The sequence below is a fragment of the Phoca vitulina genome, unplaced genomic scaffold (genome assembly GCF_004348235.1).
Source record: "Phoca vitulina isolate PV1807 unplaced genomic scaffold, GSC_HSeal_1.0 scaffold1, whole genome shotgun sequence".
NCBI lineage: Eukaryota > Metazoa > Chordata > Mammalia > Carnivora > Phocidae > Phoca > Phoca vitulina.
In genome coordinates, this window is record NW_022589704.1 from 34,078,853 (window position 1) to 34,101,248 (window position 22,396).

At 36.9% G+C, this 22,396-nt stretch overlaps 1 protein-coding gene across 11 annotated transcripts in view; it reads left to right on the top strand.

Moving 5' to 3' along the window:
• FAM126B (family with sequence similarity 126 member B) overlaps window positions 1-22,396 on the top strand; it is an 85,568-nt gene that overhangs the window by 13,736 nt on the left and 49,436 nt on the right. For all 11 annotated transcript variants that reach the window (XM_032404834.1, XM_032404806.1, XM_032404780.1 and 8 more), the window contains one exon: window positions 12,380-12,480. The gene's annotated coding sequence lies outside the window, so the exon portion shown is untranslated. The remainder of the gene's footprint in view (window positions 1-12,379; window positions 12,481-22,396) is intronic.

Consider the following 22,396-nt stretch of genomic DNA (forward strand, 5'->3'; position numbering starts at 1 on the left):
AGATGCCCACCCCTACTCTATCCCCTTTTATCCAATTCCCTGCCTTCTCTTTTCCTAATAGTAGTTCTGGATTATGGTTAAAGATGATTAACTCAAGGGGCACCTGGGTGGCTCAGTTGGTTAAGTGTCTGCCTTCGGCTCAGGGTCCTAATCCCAGGGTCCTGGGATCGGGTCCCATGTTGGGCTCCCTGCTCCATGGGGAGTCTGCCTCTCCCTCAAATATTTTTTCTCTTGAGGAAGAGCTTCTCCTGAATTTTGTCAGTTAACTAGGTAAGGAAGAGAATTATTTAGAGCTAAGAATGCCACCAAACCCAAATACTACTGCTTTCCTTGATTCTTTAAATACCAACTACTTTGAACATTTATTTGGTACTTGAAAGATTTATTCTAAAATTCAGCGTAATTTCCTGGAATAAGTTGTATTTAAGGCATGCCCATCTTTAGCATCCAGAATATGGTCTCTATTAGTTCCCCCTGAAAGGAACAAGGGTTTCTTGGAGAAATGTTTGATCCTAAGTCTAGGGCAGGAACTGTACAAGATGAACCTGGAACTTCTACTCCTATCAGGAAGTTAGAAGATCATTTAGAGATTACTTATCTCTAATCATCATTTACTAGGTTTATGTCAAAAGAGCTTTTGAGCTATGTTGGGGGTTCCCATGACTAGTCCCAAGTTTCATGATTTGTTAGAATCACTCATAAGTCATTATATTCAGTTATACTTTATTACTGCAAAATGATAAAAATCAGCAAAATAAAAGGCACATAAGGTGAAATCTGGAGGAAACCAGGTGCAGGCTTGCAAGAGTCCTCTCCCAGTGGAGTTGAACAGAATGTGCTTAATGTGTGCTTAATTCCAGTAATGAGTTGTGACAACGTGTAAGATGTTGCCTACTAGGGAAGATCTCGAGCCTAGATGTCCGGGGTTTTTATTGGGGGGTCAGTCATACAGACCATAGTTACTGAAGTTTCAGACCTGAAGGAAAGCTGATTTTACCATAGTCACATTGTTTATACAAGCTACCTCGGCAGACTGGTACAGTTTGATTGAAGCCCCAAGAATGCAAAACACTTACCAGAACATTTCAGGAGTTCATTTTCCAGGAGCCAGTTGTTAGAGTTGAACATGTTGCCCCAGTTATGTTGGAGACTAACTCTCATTCCCTCAGAATTTGACCCTATTTGGAAATAGGGTCGTTGGAAATGTAATTAGATAAGATGAAGTCATACCGGATGAGGGTGGACCTTTAATCCAATATGACTGGTGTCTTTATAAGAAGAGGAGAGGAGACACAGGCACAGTAAGAAGATAGCCATGTGACAACAGAGGCAATGGTTGGAGTAATGCATCTACAAGCCAGGGAATACCAAGGATTGCTGGCAACTCCAGAACCTGAAAAGGCAAGGAGGGATTCTCTGCAAGTTTCAGAGGAAGTATGGCCCTGCTGACATCTTGATTTTAGATTTCTAGCCTCCATCAGAACTGTGAGATAATATTATGCTGTTTTAAGCCATGCAGTTTGTGGTACTGTGTTATGGCAGCCCGAGGAAAGTAATACACTAGCCAGTGGCCACAATAACAAACCCTTGGGAATGTGCAAGGTTTGAACAACCCAGGCTTGCTGAGTTAACTATTGCCTTCACAGAAGCCAAGCATGAAAAAGCTTCCACTGGGCAAAGATGGGACAATTTGAGTATTAGTAAGAATAATAATTATAGTGGGTTGAAACATATCAAGTATATTTAGCCCGTGAGTTTATAATGATACTTAAAGCAAAACTAATTGGCTACCATTAGAGGATTCTAGTTAACCAACTCATTTTGGAAACTGGTAAATAAAGGGAAAAAAGTTAAGCATTTATCCCATCTTTCCTGTAAAAATGCTATTACTAAGTAACCAAATACTAGATACAGAAGTTTCTCTTTCTAGAAATATTCCAACTAATTAAATGAAGAAAGAATAATAGAATTAGGTAATTATTTATAACCATTTGGTAATCCCTAAAGATCTTAGGTGTTGATCACCAGTAGCTGGTAACATCACACACAGAACATGACAACCAGATGTCATGAACCTTCAGACAAAACAACACAATAAGAACCCCCAGAAAAATAAACCTAATCTGGTCAAACTGCTATATCCAACCACAATTTTATAAGAACTACAGAAGGCAGAGGAATATATTAAATCATCATAAGGTGCAATTAGCCAAATCCAGACATGTGGAAAATGGTAACTGTTTTCTTCAACAGATAAATTACAAGATACACATACACACACACATATAGATTAAAAGAGATTTAAGAGACATCATCCAGTCCTGATATGTAAACTTCATTTGGATACTGATTCAATGTTTTAAAAAACTGACATAATTGTAAATTTGAACAGCAACTGGATATTTGATTATATTAAGGAATTTTAAAATTTCTTAGATGTCACGATATTGTGGTTATTTTTTAAAAATACTTTTAAAAATTTTGTTTATTTGAGAGAGAGCACTGCAAAAGAGCACAAGTGGGGGGGAGGCAGAGGGAGAGGGAAAAGCAGGCTGCCCACTGAGCAGGGAGCCTAATGTGGGGCTAAATCCCAGGACCCCGGGATCATGACCTGAGCAGTTGCTTAACTGACTGAGCTACCCAGGCAACCCTCTTGTTTTTTTAATGTAAGCATTTATAACTCCAAATTTCCTCCTTAGCACCACTTTTGTTGCATCTCATAAGTTTTGTGTATTGTGTGTTTATTTTCATTTGTCTCAAATATTTTGTAATTTATTTTGTGATTTCTTCTTTGACTTCTTGGTTTTAAAGTGTGTTGTTTAATTTTCACAGTTTTGTGGATTTTCCCATTTTTCTTCTGTTCATTTCTGACTTCCTCCTGTTATGATCACAGGAAATACTATGTGTGATATGTTTTTCTTAAATCTATTGAGACTTAATTTGTGGCCCAACATATGATCCATCCTGGAAAATGACCCAATTGTACTTTATTTATTTATTTATTTATTTATAAAGATTTTATTTATCTGAGAGAGAATGGGAGACAGCATGAGAGGGGGAGGGTCAGAGGGAGAAGCAGACTCCCTACTGAGCAAGGAGCCCGATGTGGGACTTGGTCCCGGGACTCCAGAATCATGACCTGAGCTGAAGGCAGTTGCTTAACCAACTGAGCCACCCAGGCGCCCCTATTTAATTATTTATTAAAGAGAGAGAGAGATAGCAAGAGCAGGAACACAAGCAGGGGGAGTGGGAGAGGGATAAGCAGGCTTCCCGCAGAGTAGGGAGCCCTATGTGGGGGCTTGATCCCAGGACCCTGGGATCATGACCTGAGCCGAAGGCAGATGCTTAACGACTGAGCCACCCAGGCGCCCCGACCCAATTGTACTTGAAGAATGTATCTGCTTTTGTTGGGTACAGTGTTCTGTATTCGTGTGTTAGATCTCGTTGTATTATTGTGTTGTTTACATCCTCTGTTTCCCTCATTTCCTTCTGTGGGGTACTGAAGTCTCCAAATATTATAGAACTATTTTTCTCTTTAGTTCTGTCAGTTTTGCCTCATATATTTGGATGGTCTCATTAGGTGCATAAATGTTTGTTATGTCTTCTTGCTGTGTTGACCTTTTATATGTCCTCCTTTGTCTCTTTTTTTGAATTAAAAGTTATTTTATTAGATATTAGTATAGCCATCTTTGATCTCTTTCAGTTACTATTTGCATAGACTATCTTTTTGTAATCTTTTACTTTCAATCTGTGTCTTTGGATCTCAAGCGAGTCTTTTGTAAACAGCATATTGTTGGATCATGCGTTTTTATTGTTCTGCAAAAGTTTTGTCTTTTTGAAGAATTTAATCCATTTACATTGTAATTATTGATAAGGATTTTTATAGTTTTGCTATTTGTTTTCTATGTATTTTATTGCTTTTTTTGTTCCTCATTTCTGCATTACTTTTGCATTTAGTTGATATTTTTAGTGAAATGTTTACATTTATTTCTCATTTCCTTTTGTGTATATTCTGTAGCTGTGTGTGTGTGTGTGTGTGTGTGTGTGGTTACTATGGGGATTGCATTTAACATTCTAAAGTAATAACACTGTAATTTGAATTTATACTAACTTTAATAACATATAAAATTTCTACTGGTCTGTTTCCCACCCCTTTCAGTTGTTGATTGTATCTTTGTACATTGTGTGCTCCAAAACATAAGCAAATTCTTTTAGTCTCTATGCAGTTGACAACAAAGTAAATGTCAAGGTTGGTACATTACCTTGCTGTACAATCGTGACAATCTTTTTATGATACGAGGCGTGGAAAAGTCATAATTAAATTAACCTCAGCACCTCTTCAGTGCTTAGAAGATAAATTAGTCATCCCAAACCTGTACCTTGAGCAGATGCTGCTTTCCTCCTAAACTTCTTGTACAAATTAGGAAGTGTTTGCAAATAAATAAATAAATGCATTAGTTTCTTAAATTATGTAGAAAACAAAATGTGGGCAGATGTGCCAGTTACAGTAATACTAGCTTTTACACTAATATTAGTTCTTTTTAATGTATTAGTCTCCTAAATCATGTAAAAAATGGTTATAAATCATTGTTACAATAATATTAGCTTTTATAATTGCACATGTATTTACCTTTGCTGATGTGTTTATTCCTTCATAAAGCTTTGAGTTAACTGTCTAGTGTCTTTATTTCACCTTATAGGAGTCCCTTGAGCATCTCTTGTAGGGCAGGTCTGGTGGTAGTGAACTCCCTCAACTTTTGTTTATCTGGGAATGTCTTATTTCGCATGTCACTTTCTTTTTTTTTTATTGTTCACGGTAAAGAGGAGTTTTATTTTATGAAAGACCCATGATGGTCTTTATTCAAGGGTGTTTAATTTCTAAAGCCCCAATCCAACATTTTTTTTTTAATTTAAATTCAATTATTTAACATATAAGCTATTATTAGTTTCAAAGGTAGAGGTCAGCGATTCATCAGTCTTATGTAATACCCAGTGCTCGTTACATCATGTGCTCTCCTTAATGTCCATCACCCAGTTACCCCATCCCCCCACCCCATCCCCTCCAGGAGCCTTCAGTTTGTTTCTTATGATTGAAAGAAGAGTCTCTTATGGTTTGTCTTCCTCTCTGATTTTGTCTTGTTTTATTCTTTCCTCTCTTCCCCTACGATCCTCTGCCTTGTTTCTTAAATTCCACTTATGAGTGAGATCATATAATTGTCTTTCCCTGATTGACTTATTTTGCTTAGCATAATACCCTCTAGTTCCATCCATATCATTGCAAATGGCAAGATTTCATTTTTTTAATGGCTGAGTAGTATTCCATTGTATATATATCACATCTTCTTTTTCCATTCATCTGTCAGTGGACATCTGGGCTCTTTGTGGATATTGCTGCTATAAACATTGGAGTGCAGGTGTCCCTTCGGATCACTACATTTGTATCTTTGGGGTAAATTTCCAGTAGTGCAAGTGCTGGGTTGTAGGGTAGATCTATTTTCAACTTTTTTTTTTTTTTTTAAGATTTCATCTATTTATTTGACAGAGAGAAGCAGTGAGAGAGGGAAACACAAGCAGGGGGAGTGGGAGAGGAGACGTAGGCTTCCCGCGGAGCAGGGAGCCCAACGCAGGGCTTGATCCCAGGACCCTGGGATCATGACCTGAGCCAAAGGCAGATGCTTAACGACTGAGCCACCCAGGTGCCCCTATTTTCAACTTTTTTTTTTTTGAGACAGCATAAGTGGGGATGAGAGAGAGGGAGAAGCTTCCCGCTGAGCAGGGAGCCCAATGTGGGGCTTGATCCCAGGACCTGAGATCATGACCTGAGCCGAAGGCAGATGCTTAACTGACTGAGCCACCCAGGCCCCCCTATTTTCAACTTTTTGAGGAACCTCCATACTGTTTTCCAGAGTGGCTGCACCAGTTTGCATTCCCATCAACAGTGTAAGAGGGATCCCCTTTCACAGCTTCCTTACCAACATCTGTCATGTCCTGACTTGCTAATTTTAGCCATTCTGACAGGTGTGAAGTGGTATTCCATTGTGGTTTTGATTTGTATTTCCCTGATGCCGAGTGATGTTGGGCATTTTTTCATGTGTCTGTTGGCTATTTGTATGTCTTCTTTGGAGAAATGTCTGTTCATGTCTTCTGCCCATTTCTTGATTGGATTATTTGTTCATTGGGTGTTGAGTTTGAGAAGTTCTTTATAGAGCCCTTTATCTGATAAGACATTTGCAAATATCTTCTCCTATTCTGTCGGTTGTCTTTTGATTTTGTCGACTGTTTCTTTTGCTGTGCAAAAGCTTTTTATCTTGATGAAGTCCCAGTAGTCCATTTTTCCCTTTGTTTCCTTTGCCTTTGTTTCCTTGCCTTTGAAGATGTCTATCAAGAAGTTGCTGCAGCCCAGGTCAGAGAGGTTGCTGCCTGTGTTCTCCTCTAGGATTTTGATGGATTCCTGTCTCACATTTAGGTCTTTCACCCATTGAGTCTATTTTTGTGTATGGTGTAAGGAAATGGTCCAGTTTCATTCTTCTGCGTGTGGCTGTCCAATTTTCCCAACACCATTTGTTGAAGAGACTGTCTTTTTTTCCATTGCGTTTGGTTTCCTGCTTTGCCAAAGATTATTGACTATATAGTTGAGGGTCCATTCCTGGGTTCTCTATTCTGTTCCATTGATCTATGTGTCTGTTTTTGTGCCAGTACCATACTGTCTTTTTTTTTTAAGATTTTATTTATTTATTTGACAGAGAGAGACACAGCGAGAGAGGGAACACAAGCAGGGGGAGCGGGAGAGGGAGAAGCAGGCTTCCCGCGGAGCAGGGAGTCTGATGCGGGGCTTGATCCCAGGACCCTGGGATCATGACCTGAGCCAAAGGCAGACGCTTAACGACTGAGCCACCCAGGCACCCCAGTACCATACTGTCTTGATGATTACAGCTTTGTAACAGAGGTTGAAGTCTGGGAATGTGGTGCCACCCGCTTTGGTTTTCTTTTTCAACATTCCTTTGGCTATTTGGGGTCTTTTCTGGTTCCATACAAATTTTAGGATTATTTGTTCCAGTCCTGTGAAAAAAGTGGATGGTATTTTGATAGGGATTGCATTGAATGTATAGATTGCTCTAGGTAGCATAGACATTTTCACAATATTTGTTCTTCCAATCCATGAGCATGGAATGTTTTTCTTTGTGTCTTCTTCAGTTTCTTTCATGACTGTTCCATAGTTTTCTGAGTACAGATCCTTTGCCTCTTTGGTTAGGTTTATTCCTAGGTATCTTATGGTTTTTGGTGCAGTTGTAAATGGGATCAACTCCTTAATTTCTCTTTCTTCTGTCTCATTATTAGTGTATAGAAATGCAACTGATTTCTGTGCATTTTATATCCTGCCACTTGCTGAATTCCTGTATGAATTCTAACAATTTTGGGGTGTTGTCTTTTGGGTTTTCCACATAGAGTATCATGTCATCTGCAAAGAGTGAGAGTTTGACTTCTTTGCCGATTTGGATGCCTTTTATTTCTTTTTGTTGTCTGATTGCTGAGGCTAGTTTTGGTACTCTGTTGAACAGCAGTGGTGATAGTGGACATCCCTGCCGTTGTTCCTGACCTTAGGGAAAAGCTCTCCGTTTTTCCCCATTGAGAATGATATTCGCTTTGGGCTTTTTGTAGATAGCTTTTATGATATTGAGGTATGTTCCCTTTATCCCTACACTGTGAAGAGTTTTAATCAAGAAAGGATGCTGTATTTTGTCAAATGCTTTTTCTGTATCTATTGAGAGGATCATATGGTTCTTGTCCTTTCTTTTATTAACGTAGTGTATCTCCTTGATTGATTTGCAGATGTTGAACCACCCTTGCAGCCCAGGAATAAATCCCACTTGGTGGTGGTGAATAATCCTTTTAATATACTGTTGAATCCTCTTGGCTAGTATCTTGTGAGAATTTTTGCATCCATGTTCATCAGTGCTGTTGATCTCTAATTCTCCTTTTTGGTGGGGTCTTTGTCTAGTTTTGGAATCAAGGTAATGCTGGGCTCATAGAAAGAGTTTGGAAGTTTTCCTTCCATTTCTTTTTTTTGAAACAGCTTCAGAAGAATAAGTATTAGTTCTTCTTTAAATGTTAGAATTCTCCTGAGAAGCCATCCAGCCCCAGACTTTTGTTTGTTGGGAGATTTTTGATTACTGCTTCAGTTTCCTTGCTGGTTATGGGTCTGTTCAGGTTTTTTATGTCTTCCTGTTTCAGTTTTGGTAGTTTATACATCTCTCTAAGAATACATCTATTTCTTCCAGATGGCCTAATTTGTTGGCACATATTTGCTCATAATATGTTCTTATAATTGCTTGTATTTCTTCAGTGCTGATTATGATCTCTCCTCTTTTCATTCATGATTTTATTTATTTGGGTCCTTTCTCTTTTCTTCTTGGTAAGTCTGGGCAGGAGTTTATCGATCTTAGTAATCTTTTCACAGAACCAGCTCCTAATTTCTTTGATCTGTTCTACTGTTCTTTTGGTTTCTGTTTCATTGATTTCTTCTCTAATCTTTATTACTTCTCTTCTCCTGCTGGATTTAGGCTTTATTTGCTGTTCTTTCTCTAGCTCCTTTAGGTGTAGGGTTAGGTTGTATATTTGAGACCTTTCTTGTTTCTTGAGAAATGTTTGTATTGCTGTATACTTCCCCCTTAGGACTGCCTTTGCTGCATCCCAAAGGTTTTGAACAGTTGTGTTTTCATTTTCATTTACTTCCATGATTTTTTAAAATTCTTTAACTTTTTGGTTGACCCATTCATTCTTTAGTAGGATGCTCTTTAACCTCCATGTATTTGAGTTCTTTCCAAATTTCCTCTTGTGACTGAGTTCAAGTTTCAAAGCATTGTGCTCTGAAAGTGGTCTGAAAATATGCAGGGAATGATCCCAGTCTTTTAATACTGATAGAGACCTGATTTGTGACCCAGTATGTGATCTGTCCGGGAGAATGTTCCATGTGCACTTGAGAAGAATGGGTATTCTGTTGCTTTTCGATGGAATGCTCTGAATATATCTGTGAAGTCCATCTGGTCCAGTGTGTCATTCAAAGCCCTTGTTTCCTTGTTGATCTTCTGCTTAGATGATCTGTTCATTGCAGTGAGGGTGGTGTTAAAGTCCCCTGTTATTATTGTATTATTATCAATGTGTTTTTTCAATTTTGTTATTAATTGATTTATATAATTGGCTGCTCTCATGTTAAGGTCATAAATATTTACAATTGTTGGATCTTCTTGTTGGATAGGTCCATTAATTATGATATAGTATGTCCATTCTCATCTCTTATTACAGTCTTTGGTTTAAAGTCTAATTTGTCTGATACAAGGATTGCTACCCCAACTTTCTTTAAATGTCCGTTAGCATGATAAATCGTTTTCCACCCCTTCACTTTCAATCTGGAGGTGTCTTTGGGTCTAAAATGAGTCTCTTGCATACCTATGGATCTTGCTTTTTTATCCAGTCTGATAGCCTGTGTCTTTTGATTGGGGCATTTAGCCCATTTACATTCAGAGTTACTATTGAAAGATAGGAATTTGGGACACCTGGGTGGCTCAGTCATTGGGCATCTGTCTTCAGCACAGGTCACGATCCCAGGGTCCTGGGATCGAGTCCCTGCATCGGGCTCCCTCCTCCACGGGAAGCCTGCATCTCCCTCTCCCTCTCCCACTCCCCCTGCTTGTATTCCCTGTCTCGCTGCATCTCTCTCTGTCAAGTAAATAAAATCTTTAAAAAAAAAAAAAAAGAAAGATAGGAATTTAGTGCCACTGTATTACCTTTAAAGTCACCATTTCTGTATATTGTCTCTGTTCCTTTCTGGTCTATGTTACTTTTTTGGGCCCTCTCTTTGCTTAAAGGTACCCCTTTAATATTTCTTGCAGGGCTGGTTTAGTGATCACAAATTCTTTTAGTTCCTGTTTGTCCTGGAAGCTTTTTATCTCTCCTTCTATTTTGAATGACAGCCTTGCTGGATAAATTATTCTTGGCTGCATATTTTTCTGATTAGGACCCCGGCACCTAAATTTTTAAAGGATGTTTTTGCTGGATATTTAGAGGATATTTACTATATTCTAGACTGGTAGTTATTTTCTTTTGTCCTTGTAACTGTCATTCTGTTATGTCCTGGCTTCTTTTGTTTCTATTGAGAAATTTGCTGTCAGTCTTACTGTTTCTTTGAAGGTCAACTAATTTTTTTCTATGAATTTTCTCTTCCTTCACTCCTTCGTTTCATAGTTTGATTATGATATCGTGGGCATGGTTTTCTTTGAGTATATTCTGCTTGGAGTTGGCAGAGTATCTTGAATCTCTGAAATGATTTCTTTCAACAGTTTTGTAAAACTCTGTTATTCTCTCTTCGAATATTGCTTATATCTCTTTCTTCTCTTGTCTGGGACTTTGGTTGTATGTATACTAGACATTTTGAGCATGTCTTCCATTTCTCTTAACCCTCTTCTCTAACTTTTCCTGTACCTTCTACTCTTCTTTCTGTCTTCTTTCCTAATTTCTTTCTCCAGCTATAGTTTGTTATTTCTTACTGACTTAGTCTTCTAATCGTATGGTCTGCTGTGTCCAGTTTGCTATAAAACCAATATATTGAGTTCTTAATTTCATATATTGTATTTTTCAGTTCTAGAATGTACATTTAATTATTTTTATAGATCCTAATTCATTGGTGAAATTCTCCGTCTCATCCATTTTGTCCATTTTCCCCTTTGTTTTCTTTAGTATGTTATTCAGAATTATTTAAAATTGTTGTCCTTGTGTGTGAATTCTATTATTGGATCATCTGTGGATCTGACTCTGTCTAGTTTTCTCTTAATTATTGGTCATATATTTGTCACTTAGCATATTTAATAATTTTTTTATTTTGTGCCAGACCTTACGTATGAAAGAACCATAGAGGCTCCAGTGTTACCTTCCTGACAGGGTTCCCATGTTTTTTCTGTTGCTCAAATGACTGAGGGGCTTATTTCTTCCAGCTTATCAAGAGTTGAGCTGTGTTAAAGTTTAATAAATCTCCATTTCCTATCCTTTGCCCTGTTGGCTTTTTTTTTTCCCCCCCTCTTTCTTAAATTGAGAACCTAGTGAATATCTGTTTCATTAACCCTGAAAGATTTTTGGAGACCCTCTCTACAGAGATTCCTAGTATAGCTTTCAAGACTGCCTGCTTACACTGCTTCAAAATCTGGCAGTTGTCTTGGTGGCTCAGAATTCCCAAGGTACAAAACGAGAGTTTCCTTGGGGTGCCTAGCTGGCTCAGTTGGTAGAGCATGCAACTCTTGATCCTTGGAGATGAGTTCGAGCCCCATGTTGGGTGTAGAGATTACTTAAAAATAAAATATTAAAAAAAGAGAGTGAGTTTCTTTTACATCAAATGTCCCTTCCCAAAGTATGATCAGCTCCTGGTGTATCTTTCCAGAGATATTATGTTAGTCCTTTTCAAGTTTTTTAACCCACTGCATAACTCAGGAAGTGAAAATCTCATGTGATAGTAGATAAGAGCTAAAAAGTCAGCTGCTATTGTTGTATTAGGAGGCCCTAACATATCTTTAGTTTGAAAAACATCAGAGATTTTGCAAATGATAATGTAACTTAACTCCAAGAGAATTTTATTGTATTATTTGTATTTTTTTAAATCACATTTTGTTAATGAACATATTTAAAAATGTTACTTTTGGGGGGTTTTAGATTTTAAAGTTGTGATACAGTTTTGAATCAAAATGGTAGAGCATAATGTGGTCAGCAACTACTTGAAAATAGTTTTTACTTTATGAGGAAAGTATACTTTTAGCAATCTGAAAAGGATTCTCTCTGATCAAAAAAGCTTTTAATATGTTTTGTACCCAAATTTCAAATAATAGCATTTTCTGTGTGCTTTTTAAAAATGATAAAATTTTCAGTTCTCTGAATCTCACCAAAATGATTTTATAGCCATTGATACTTCTTATTTAAGTCTGATGTTACACAGCATATTGAAATTTTAATGATTGTTTGCACATGCGTGTATGAGAGTGATATCACTGTAACATGTTCCAAAAGTTGGATTCATAGAATTTTTGATTGAAAAGGACTTAATTTTATAGATAATTCAAGTGAAGCTCCAGAATATTTAAGTACCTATTCAAGGTCTTACAGATGATTAATGGGAAATTTGAAACTAAAAGTGGGACTTCTGTTCACCAAATCTGGTATTTTTTAAATTAGGTTTGATGATGGTACACAAGTATATGCTGGTTATTATAGAAAGTTTTTAATCCTTAATTATTTCTAAAAATAGATAAATTGTGTTATGTGTTATTAAAGTTCTCTTCATTACATTTTAAGACTATTATCTCAGTATTTCATAGTTTTTAATTTTTATTTTTTATAGAGCTGGAGAATATTTTAAGTCTCAACAAATGAATTCCACACTTGAATTCTGCCGCATTCCTGTGCCACCTCCTCCTTTAGAAAACTGATCTTAGAACAGAGGTAAAATTATGGAACTTAACTTTTTAAAGGATAAAGAATGAGTTTTCCATACAATTAGTCATGTTAGAATTTTTGGTTATCTTTGGTGGGTAGCTTCTATTTATTTGGCAATTTTACCTAAGAGACTTGAAATAATCACATCTTAATTATTGCCTTGGAGTTTTACTTTTGAAAGTATTTCCTTTTGAATTGTTGTGCCTTTTAACCTTGTTGCCTGATCTTTACAGTTATTGAATAATTGAATATACTCAGCATAATTATATTATGTGACTACACTGAGATTAGTCCTGTCCAGTAGAATTTCTCTGATGATGTCCATGTTCTGTGTCCATGCTCTCCAGTATAGGAGCTAATAGCCACATGTAATTACTGAGCACTTGAAATGTAGCTAGTGCAACTGAGGAATTGAATCTTTAAATTTTATTTTATTTTAATTAATTTAAAATAGCCACATGTAGCTAGTGGCTATCATATTGAATGGTGCAGCCCTAGGTTATTTGTTAGAGAAGTTGGTATTTATAATAACCACACATCTTGAGTGCTTAAATTTCAGAATTATACCTTGAAATATTTTCATAGTTTTTGGCTTAGTTTGAAAATTTGCAGTAGTAAAACCATTTTTTACTATTTCATATGATTCCCTGATAATTGCATAGCTTTGTTTATCCAATAATGTTGGTCTACAGTTTCCAAAAAAAAAAAAAAAAATACATGCTTACTGTCAGCTAAGACACAGTTTCTACCCATGTAGGCAATGGAAAGCTTATTGTACTTGGATGAGTTCTGTGAGTTTGCTTCCTGGCAAGTAATTATTGACTTCCATCAGATCTTGTTCCAGCAGTTTATTATTTTGTTCATTATGTTGTATTCAGGGCTTGCTAATAAAAGTTGCCATTACCATGGTCACCAAAAAGATAATTATTCTCTGTGATATCTTTTTTACTTTGTTAAATACTCTGAAAGTGAGGCAGTATGGCCTGAATTGAGCTGCAAGCTGGAATATTGGCTTGAATTTTGCTTTTAAGATTTTAATTTTTTTTTTTTTTTAAGATTTTATTTATTTATTTGACAGAGAAAGAGACAGTGAGAGAGGGAACACAAGCAGGGGGAGTGGGAGAGGGAGAAGCAGGCTTCCCGCTGAGCAGAGTCCAATGCAGGCCTCGATCCCAGGATCCTGGGACCATGACCTGAGCCGAAGGCAGACGCTTAATGACTGAGCCACCCAGGCGCCCCTAATTTTTTTTTTTTTTTTAAGTATTCTGTAGGCCCAACATGGGGCTCGAATTCATGACCCCGAGATCTAGTTGCATGCTCTACTGACTGAGCCAGCCAGGCGCTACTTGATGTTTGCTTTTAAATATAGTTTTTATATCCCAGGTAATGGGATGGATATAATATGTTGTAGAAAAAACCTTCAGCATTATATATTGTATGGGTAAGTAAAAAGAAAACTGGCCGTACATTTATAACTATGTTCCCAGCTACCTCTAGATACTAAGATACTGGGAATAGTTCAGAAATCCATATTTACAAATTTCTCTGTAACCGTACTATTCTATTTTCAAATAAAGGTACTAAAATATATTTTTAGGATTTTCTTTACTTATTTTTTAAAGATTTTATTTATTTGACAGCGAGAGAGGGAACACAAGCAGGGGGAGTGGGAGAGGGAGAAGCAGGCTTCCTATGGAGCAGGGAGCCCAATGCAGGGCTCGATCTCAGGACCCCGGGATCACGACCTGAGCCGAAGGCAGACGCTTAATGACTGAGCCACCCAGGCACCCCTATTTTTAGGATTTTAGATGTAGTAAGTAACTTACCCTTGTAGAAGACTGAAGCCCAGAGGGTTTAAATGATTTGTCCAAGGTCACATAAGCAGTGTGGTTCATCGATTCAACAAATACACATAAGTACCTGCCATAAGTCTGGATACCACAGTGTGCTTGTTAGCTTTGAGTACATAGCGAACATTCAAATGTGAGCGAAACAGAAATGGATTTTGTTTTCATGTAACTCACAATCTGATGGGGAAGATAGACAATAAGTAATAAGATCTAAGAAGCAAGGTACAAAATTCAAAGCACTAGGAAGGAAATGAACATATTTGTTGGAATGGAAAATACTAGAAAAGGGAGAAGGGGATGCTGTTTAGATAAAGTGGTCAAGACTGGCCTGCTGAGATTAACAGGACTGGAAGCCGCCAGCTATTTAAATAACAGTAGTAGGACAGCATTCTAGGCTGGAACAGTCTATACAGAATCCCTGGGGTGAAGGGGTGCACAAGGCTATGGAAAAATGGAAAGGGGGGTATGGCCAGGACATAGGAAGCTATGTGGGGAGTAGTATGAGCTATAAGAAAGGGGCCAAGGTACATTTTTCAACTGTTCGCTTTAGAATAGGCATTAAATTAAATCTAAGTTCTACCAGTTAAACCGTTTTACCTTGTGTGGGTCATTCGACCTCTTTACCCTTTAATTTTCTTGTCTATTATTTGGGAATAACAGAGGCTATATTATAGTATATAGGATCAGGAAAATTAAGTATATAATATTTGTAGCAAACATTTATAGTAGTTACTTTGTGATAAGAACTGTCCTAAGTACACAATAATTGTATGAAATTACTACTGTGCTGCTGTTATCCTTTTTGAAATGAGAGAAATGAGACACAGAGGGTTTAAGTATAGGTAGGAAGGGGGGTAAGAGGGCTTAAACATAGCTGTAGTAAGTGACCTTAAACTTAGACAATCTGGTTCCAGAGTCCATGCTCAAAGTGTGTCCTGGGGATCCTTTAAGTGGGTTTGTGGAGGTCAAAACAGTATTTGCTGCCTTCATTGTCATTCTCTGATAAATATAGAGTGAAGGTTCTTAGCAACCAATTAAATGCAGAATTACGAGATTTGCAAAATATGTAAAACAATATGCACTACTTTTCTCACCAAATTTGTTTTTGTTATGGAAAAAGAAAATTTTGATTTAAAACATTTTTGTAAAAAAATGTTATTTATGTTAACATGTTGTTAGTTTTTAAATGAATTAATAGACCTTTTTTAAAGATTTTATTTATTATTTATTTCACAGAGAGAGACACAGCTAGAGAGGGAACACAGGCAGGGGGGAGCGGGAGAGGGAGAAGCAGGCCTCCCACAGAGCAGGGAGCCTGATGTGGGGCTCAATCCCAGGACTCTGGGATCATGACCAGAGCCAAAGGCAGATGCTTAACGACTGAGCCACCCAGGCGCCCCTAAATGAATTAATAGACTTTTTTTTTTTTAAGATTTTATTTATTTATTTGACAGAGAGAGACACAGCGAGAGAGGGAACACAAGCAAGGGGAGTGGGAGAGGGAGAAGCAGGCTTCCCGCTGAGCAGGGAGCCCAATGTGGGGCTCGATCCCAGGACCCTGAGATCATGACCTGAGCCGAAGGCAGACGCTTAACGACTGAGCCACCCAGGCGCCCCAATTAATAGACTTTTTAAATGTAAGAGTGAAAGGGGGTTCTGAGACAAAAGTTGAGAACTGCTGCTCTAAACCACTAGATTCTATTGCCTTGTTAAATCAGATAAGATATAGAAAACAGCTGATACAATGTTTATACTTGATAGGCTTACTAATTTATTTTTTCCTCACTTTTAAGGTAATTTTTTTCACCTTTTAACATTTCTGAAATCAGGTGCTTTTTAAAGAAGCTGTTAACCTCCAACTATATTTAATTTGGGAAAATAAAATTATTAGCTTAATCACATGGAAAATGCAGGCAGAAATCTCAGGTTTTATTATGACCGAAAATAAAACTGTCATTGTTAAAGGTGCTAAATCATTGAGTTCATGAGCCCAACTAAATCAATAGATGTTTGAGTGCCGGTTATGTGCCTCGTACTTGAGATACAAAACCTGTCCCTGTGAAGTACAGGTTCTGGTGGGAAAGACAGACAGTAATACTTAAATAAGATAATTACAGATTTTGCTAAATGCTATGAAGGAAATGGACAGAATGGTAGGGTTTGGAAGGAGGAGGAACTTGGGGGAGCGAATTTAGGTATAGTAAGTAGAGAGGGCTTCTCTGAGGGGGTGACATTTGAACTGAGTATAATCCAGACATATATAGAAAGAGCTTGGGAGAGTGTGCCATATGGCTAGTATAAAGAACAAAGATGTCCAGAAATGTAAAGGATGATTTAAAAGTCACATATGATTATATGGATAAGCTTATGTTTTTGTCCTTTAGTTAAACTTTTTTTGTTTTATTAATAAAGATTTGTTTCTCATTTTCTACTTAAATTTGTTAATAAATTACAGTCTTAAAATTTTAGTAGTATTGTAGGGTGCCTGGGTGGCTCAGTTGGTTAAGCGACTGCCTTCGGCTCAGGTCATGATCCCAGAGTCCCAGGGTTGAGTCCCGCATCGGGCTCCCTGCTTAGCGGGGAGTCTTCTTCTCCCTCTGACCCTCCCCCCTCTTGTGCTCTCTCTCTCGCTCTCTCTCAAATAAAATCTTTAAAAAAAAATTAGTGGTATTGTAGAGTTGAGGAAATATGGTGGTGCTTGATTATAATTATTAATACCACTGTCTTTCTGTATTTAAAGGTATTATCTTGCAGTCTTTTATTTTTATTTATTTTTATTTTTTTAAAGATTTTATTAATTTATTTGACAGAGTGAGAGACAGAGAGAGGGAACACAAGCAGGGGGAGTGGGAGAAGGAGAAGCAGGCTTCCCACTGAGCAGGGAGCCCGACACTGTGGGGCTCGATCCCAGGACCCTGGGATCATGACCTGAGATCCCAGAACCCCGGGATCATGACCTGAGCCAAAGACAGACGCTTAACAACTGAGCCACCCAGGTGCCCTATTTTTTATTTTAATTAACATATAATGTATTATTTGTTTCAGAGGTACAGATCTGTAATTCATCAGGCAGTCATTTTTAAAATAGTATTGGTAGAAGCCAAAGTGATTTGCTAAGCAAACTTGTGGTTATAGGAGAGATCAGATAGGAATTTAAAGTAAGAAATGTAACCTGGATGTGATACTTTTTTTTTTTTTTTTAACTGAAGGATTACTTGGGGTGCTTTTCAAAATATATATTCCAGGCCCCATATCAAATAGGGATTCTGATACAATATATATTAGATTAAAAAGATTTGTGTTTCTTTTTGAAAATAATATTTGGGTTTCTTTTTTCTTTTAAAAGCAGTTGTTCTTTGTAGAGAATTGGAAAAAAATATTAATTGTAGTTATTTTCCTTTCCCTTTTCTATAAAGTAGTAGCATACATTTTAAAAATCTTCTAATCCCTTGTAGTTAGCAAAAAGAGAACATACTAGAAACACTAATTTTCCTAAAACATATAAATTTTGATTTAAACGATTTTCAGTATTTTAAATATTTATTAAAAACTTGTTCATTTTGATTTTTTAAAGTGTTTATTTTGTGTAACAATAGCTAGTGAGAAAACATAATGAAAAAGAATCACAGTGGCAACAAGAAAATATAAACTATAGGAATTAACTTAATTGAAGGAATCAACTTAATTGAAGTGTGTTGGTGTATATGAAGAAAAAATAAAATTTATACTAATTTATACATATATAAGAGGATTTTTTTTTTTTAAGATTTTATTTATTTATTTCACAGAGAGGAGAGAGGGAACCACAAGCAGGGGGAGTGGGAGAGGGAGAAGCAGGCTTCCCGCTGAGCAGGGAGCCCGATGCGGGCCTCGATCCCAGGACTCTGGGATCATGACCTGAGCCTAAGGCAGATGCTTAACGACTGAGCCACCCAGGTGCCCCTAGAAGAGGTGTTTTGTTTTTTTTTTTTAAGATTTTATTTATTTATTGGAGAGAGAGTGAGAGAGAGCATGAGAGGGGAAAGGGTCAGAGGGAGAAGCGGGCTCCCCGCTCGGTGGACATGGGACTTGATCCTGGGACTCCAGGATCATGACCTGAGCCGAAGGCAGTCGCTTAACCAACTGAGCCACCCAGGCGCCCTAGAAGAGGATTTTTAATAAAGAGCAATGCTCTGCTTCTGTATGGGGTAACTCAATGTTATGAAGATGTCATTTGGAATTAATCTGTAAATTTAATTCCTATGAAGATGGAATGTAGGAAAGAAACTCATCAGTGTAATGCTAATATTCATTTGGAAGAGTGAAGCAGGCAATAATAGTGCAAAATGTTTTTATGAAAAGAATGCGAATGCTATATATATATATATATATTTATATGTATATATGTATATACGTATGTATGTGAATGATAGGACTTGTAATTTTTTTTACTAAGTCACAGTAATTAAAACAGTCCCAGCGCAAAATTAATGGGAAGAGTAGCTCAGAAATAGTTTCAAATGTATGTAAGATGTATTAGTATATGATAAAAATAGCATTTCAAGTTACTGAGGAAATAAATGGACATAAAATGTATTAGAACAATTGAGAACTATTGGGAGAAAAACATTGTTAGATCTTAATCTCATATCACATTCTAAAATAACTTCCAGATTGTTTAAAGAGTAAACTATAAATGTGGTTTTTAATTTTAGAAGATTCACACCTTAACTAAATAAGCAGAGTGGCTTTTAAAATACTATAAAATATATTCTGGTATCTTTTTGCCATGTCTCTTTCAAGTACATCATAGCATTTTGTGTATTAAATCTTTAATGTTGTGGCAATAGGTACTCAGTTGAATATTCTTATACCATTTTCATGATCCTAGTTTTAAAAGTCATGTATATCATATTAATAAATGTAGGAAAATTAAACGTTTTATATTTTGATTTATTTAGATTAGATATTTTTATGCTGAGGTATTAGCTTTATAAGTAGAGCAGTGAGAAATTACTCTGTACATATGACAGTCATATGTTTTGAAAATATTTGATGGGGGCGCCTGGGTGGCTCAGTTGTTAAGTGTCTGCCTTCGGCTCAGGTCATGATCCCAGGGTCCTGGGATCGAGCCCCGCGTCGGGCTCCCTGCTCTGCGGGAAGCCTGCTTCTCCCTCTCCCACTCCCCCTTCTTTGTGTTCCCTCTCTCACTTTGTCTCTCTCTGTCAAATAAATAAAATCTTTAAAAAAAAAAAAAAAAGAAAATATTTTATGGAGGGCGCCTGGGTGGCTCAGTCGGTTAGGCAGCTGCCTTGGGCTCAGGTCATGATCCCAGGGTCCTGGGATTGAGTCCCACATCAGGCTCCCTGCTCAGCGGGGAGCCTGCTTCTCCCTTTCCCTCTGCCTGCCTCTCTGCCTACTTGTGCTCTCTCTCTGTCAAATAAATAAATAAAATCTTTAAAAAAAAAATTATATGATGGATTATGGTTTTGAGAGTTTATTTATATATAGATATGCTACCAATAATATTTCTATCTGTGGCCTTAAAAGTTCAAATCCAATTTTTAGAATTTATACTATAGAAAGGAACAACAGAAATGTATAACTGTGTATAAAGATGTTCATTGCTGCATTTTTTTGTAATATAGAAAATTAAAAACAATCTATGTGTCCTGGTAATTTATTAAATGAATAAGTTTTTGGATCAATAACACGACAGCTGTTAAAAAGAGATCTATAGGTCTTTCATACTTTTAGCAATTGAAAAACACATGTTGAAGGATACTATGTATGATGAACAAATGACTATATTTAAACTATATACACACATGTATGAACATGCATGTACATAAATATATATCTGGAAGGAAAATACATACCAAATGGTTGACTCTGTTTAATCTTCGTGGGTGCGGTAGGTAGTTGAGCTAAGTTCCTTTTTTTTTTTTTTTTGTACAGGTACATATTTACAATATTTTAACACTTAATAATAGAATATCAACCATTAATTCATATTTGTAGCTAAGTATATTTGTAAAATTATAGAGATAACAGTTGATATACAGAGCAGAAAAAGCTTTTTAATTGTCCATTAAATAAAAAATAAAAATCAATTGAAATCCAGCGATAGAGATATAGGAGTTTATTTTTAAGTTCCATTTTGTTTATTGGCAATAAGTCCTTTCTGTCACCACTACGGTGAAATTATGCTTTTCTTCCTTGCATGGTAATAAATTTATCAGAAGTATTTACCTCCTTTTCTGGAGTACTTTTCAAAGTGTGTAAAATTCTATTTTTCTTTTTAATCTTGTGGTCCACTGAGCTCATTAGAAATAATGAAGTGATAGAAAGAAGAGGTGTTATAAATTATGTTAACAAAACAACCCCTTTTGTTTATACCTTCATAAGAGACTTGAGAGGAATGGAGATGTTAGAGGGAGATCAAGATATTAGAACTTATCCCTAAAAAAATTATTTCCTGAGAAACTAATGTAGTTTTTGCGTTACTATACTTATTTGAAGCTTAATAAAAATGTAACCTAGCTTACTTATTTTCCAGGTACTTTGTAAATAAAAAACATTTTTATTGTTAGTAGCTGTTCAGATGTTTTAATTTCCAGAGACTTGGTAGGAACTCTCAGAGCAAATGCTGTAGCAATTCTGGAATTTTTTTAGTCCTCATACTATTGGGAAATTTGTAGCTAGCTCTGAAAATGGATACCAGTCCTTTCTCTGCATTGTAGCCAGGTGAGCTTTTCAAACTTTGAATCTTATTATTCATCTCCTTAAAATCCTTAGTCCTTTCCATACTTAATGCAGACTAAAAATTCCCATTTATACCGTTTGGTCCATGCCTACTGTTCTACCCTCAACTCTTATCCCTCGCTTTCTGTGTTCCTGGTCACTTGGATCTTCTTTCAGATTCTCTAACTTCCTATGTTTTCTTGCAACAGGGCCTGTGTATAGGCCATTGCCTCTTTCTAGAATGTTCTTTTCTTAATTCCTTAACTCTGTTGGTCTTTGTTACCTCAGCTTACCTTAGAGAAGTCCTTTTTGATTCCTTCATCAATATTAGGTTTCTTTTATTACGCTTTTGTGTGTCTTTTCTTCTTTTTTTTTTTTTTTTTAAAGATTTTATTTGACAGAGACACAGTGAGAGAGGGAACACAAGCAGGGGGCAGTGGGAGAGGGAGAAGCAGGCTTCCCACAGAGCAGGGAGCCCGATGCGGGGCTCGATCCCAGGACCCTGGGATCATGACCTGAGCCGAAGGCAGACGCTTAACGACTGAGCCACCCAGGCGCCCCTGTGTGTCTTTTCTTCTTATTCCTCATCTCTTTGCAAAAATGTGTTTGGTCTCCTTCACTAGATAAATGATATGTTATATAGTGAAACTACATCTGGTTTTATCATTGTATTTCCAGCTGTTAGCATAATGGCTGTTAAAGTTGGTGTTTAAGAAATATTTATGGAACGGATCAATGAATTTCTGACTGAATCTTGCCTTTGCTTTTTAGTCAGTTGCCTCCTTGGGTTCTGAGAAACTTTCAGAGGCAGCTACCTTAGGATATTTAGACAATTGTTCATAAAAATTTTTTTATTGAGGTATAATTTGCATAGAGTAAGAAGCACATTAATCATAGTTATATCATGGAATGCATTTTTAGGTGAAGAACTAGGTTTCAAAAAGCAGGGCGCCTGGGTGGCTCAGTCAGTTAAGCGGCTGCCTTCGGCTCAGGTCATGATACCGGGGTCCTGGGATCAAGTCCTGCATCGGGCTCCTTGCTCAGCAGGGAGCCTGCCTCTCCCCTGCCTGCTGTTCCCCCGCTCGTGCTTGCTCTGTCTCTGTCTCTCTCTCTCTGTTTAATAAATAAATAAAATATTAAAGAAAAAAAACTAAAAAAAAAACACAAAAAGTATTTAGTAGCACTTAATTGGTATAAAAGAAAAGAAGGCATTCTGACATTGATTTGAACAATCATTGTAATAAATGTAGGAACCTTACAAAATGACTTCTTTGAAGGGCATTATCATTTGGATGTATGGTTGTGCTCTATTTTGTGAAGTTATTTTTAAGAGTCTCATTTCTTCAGCA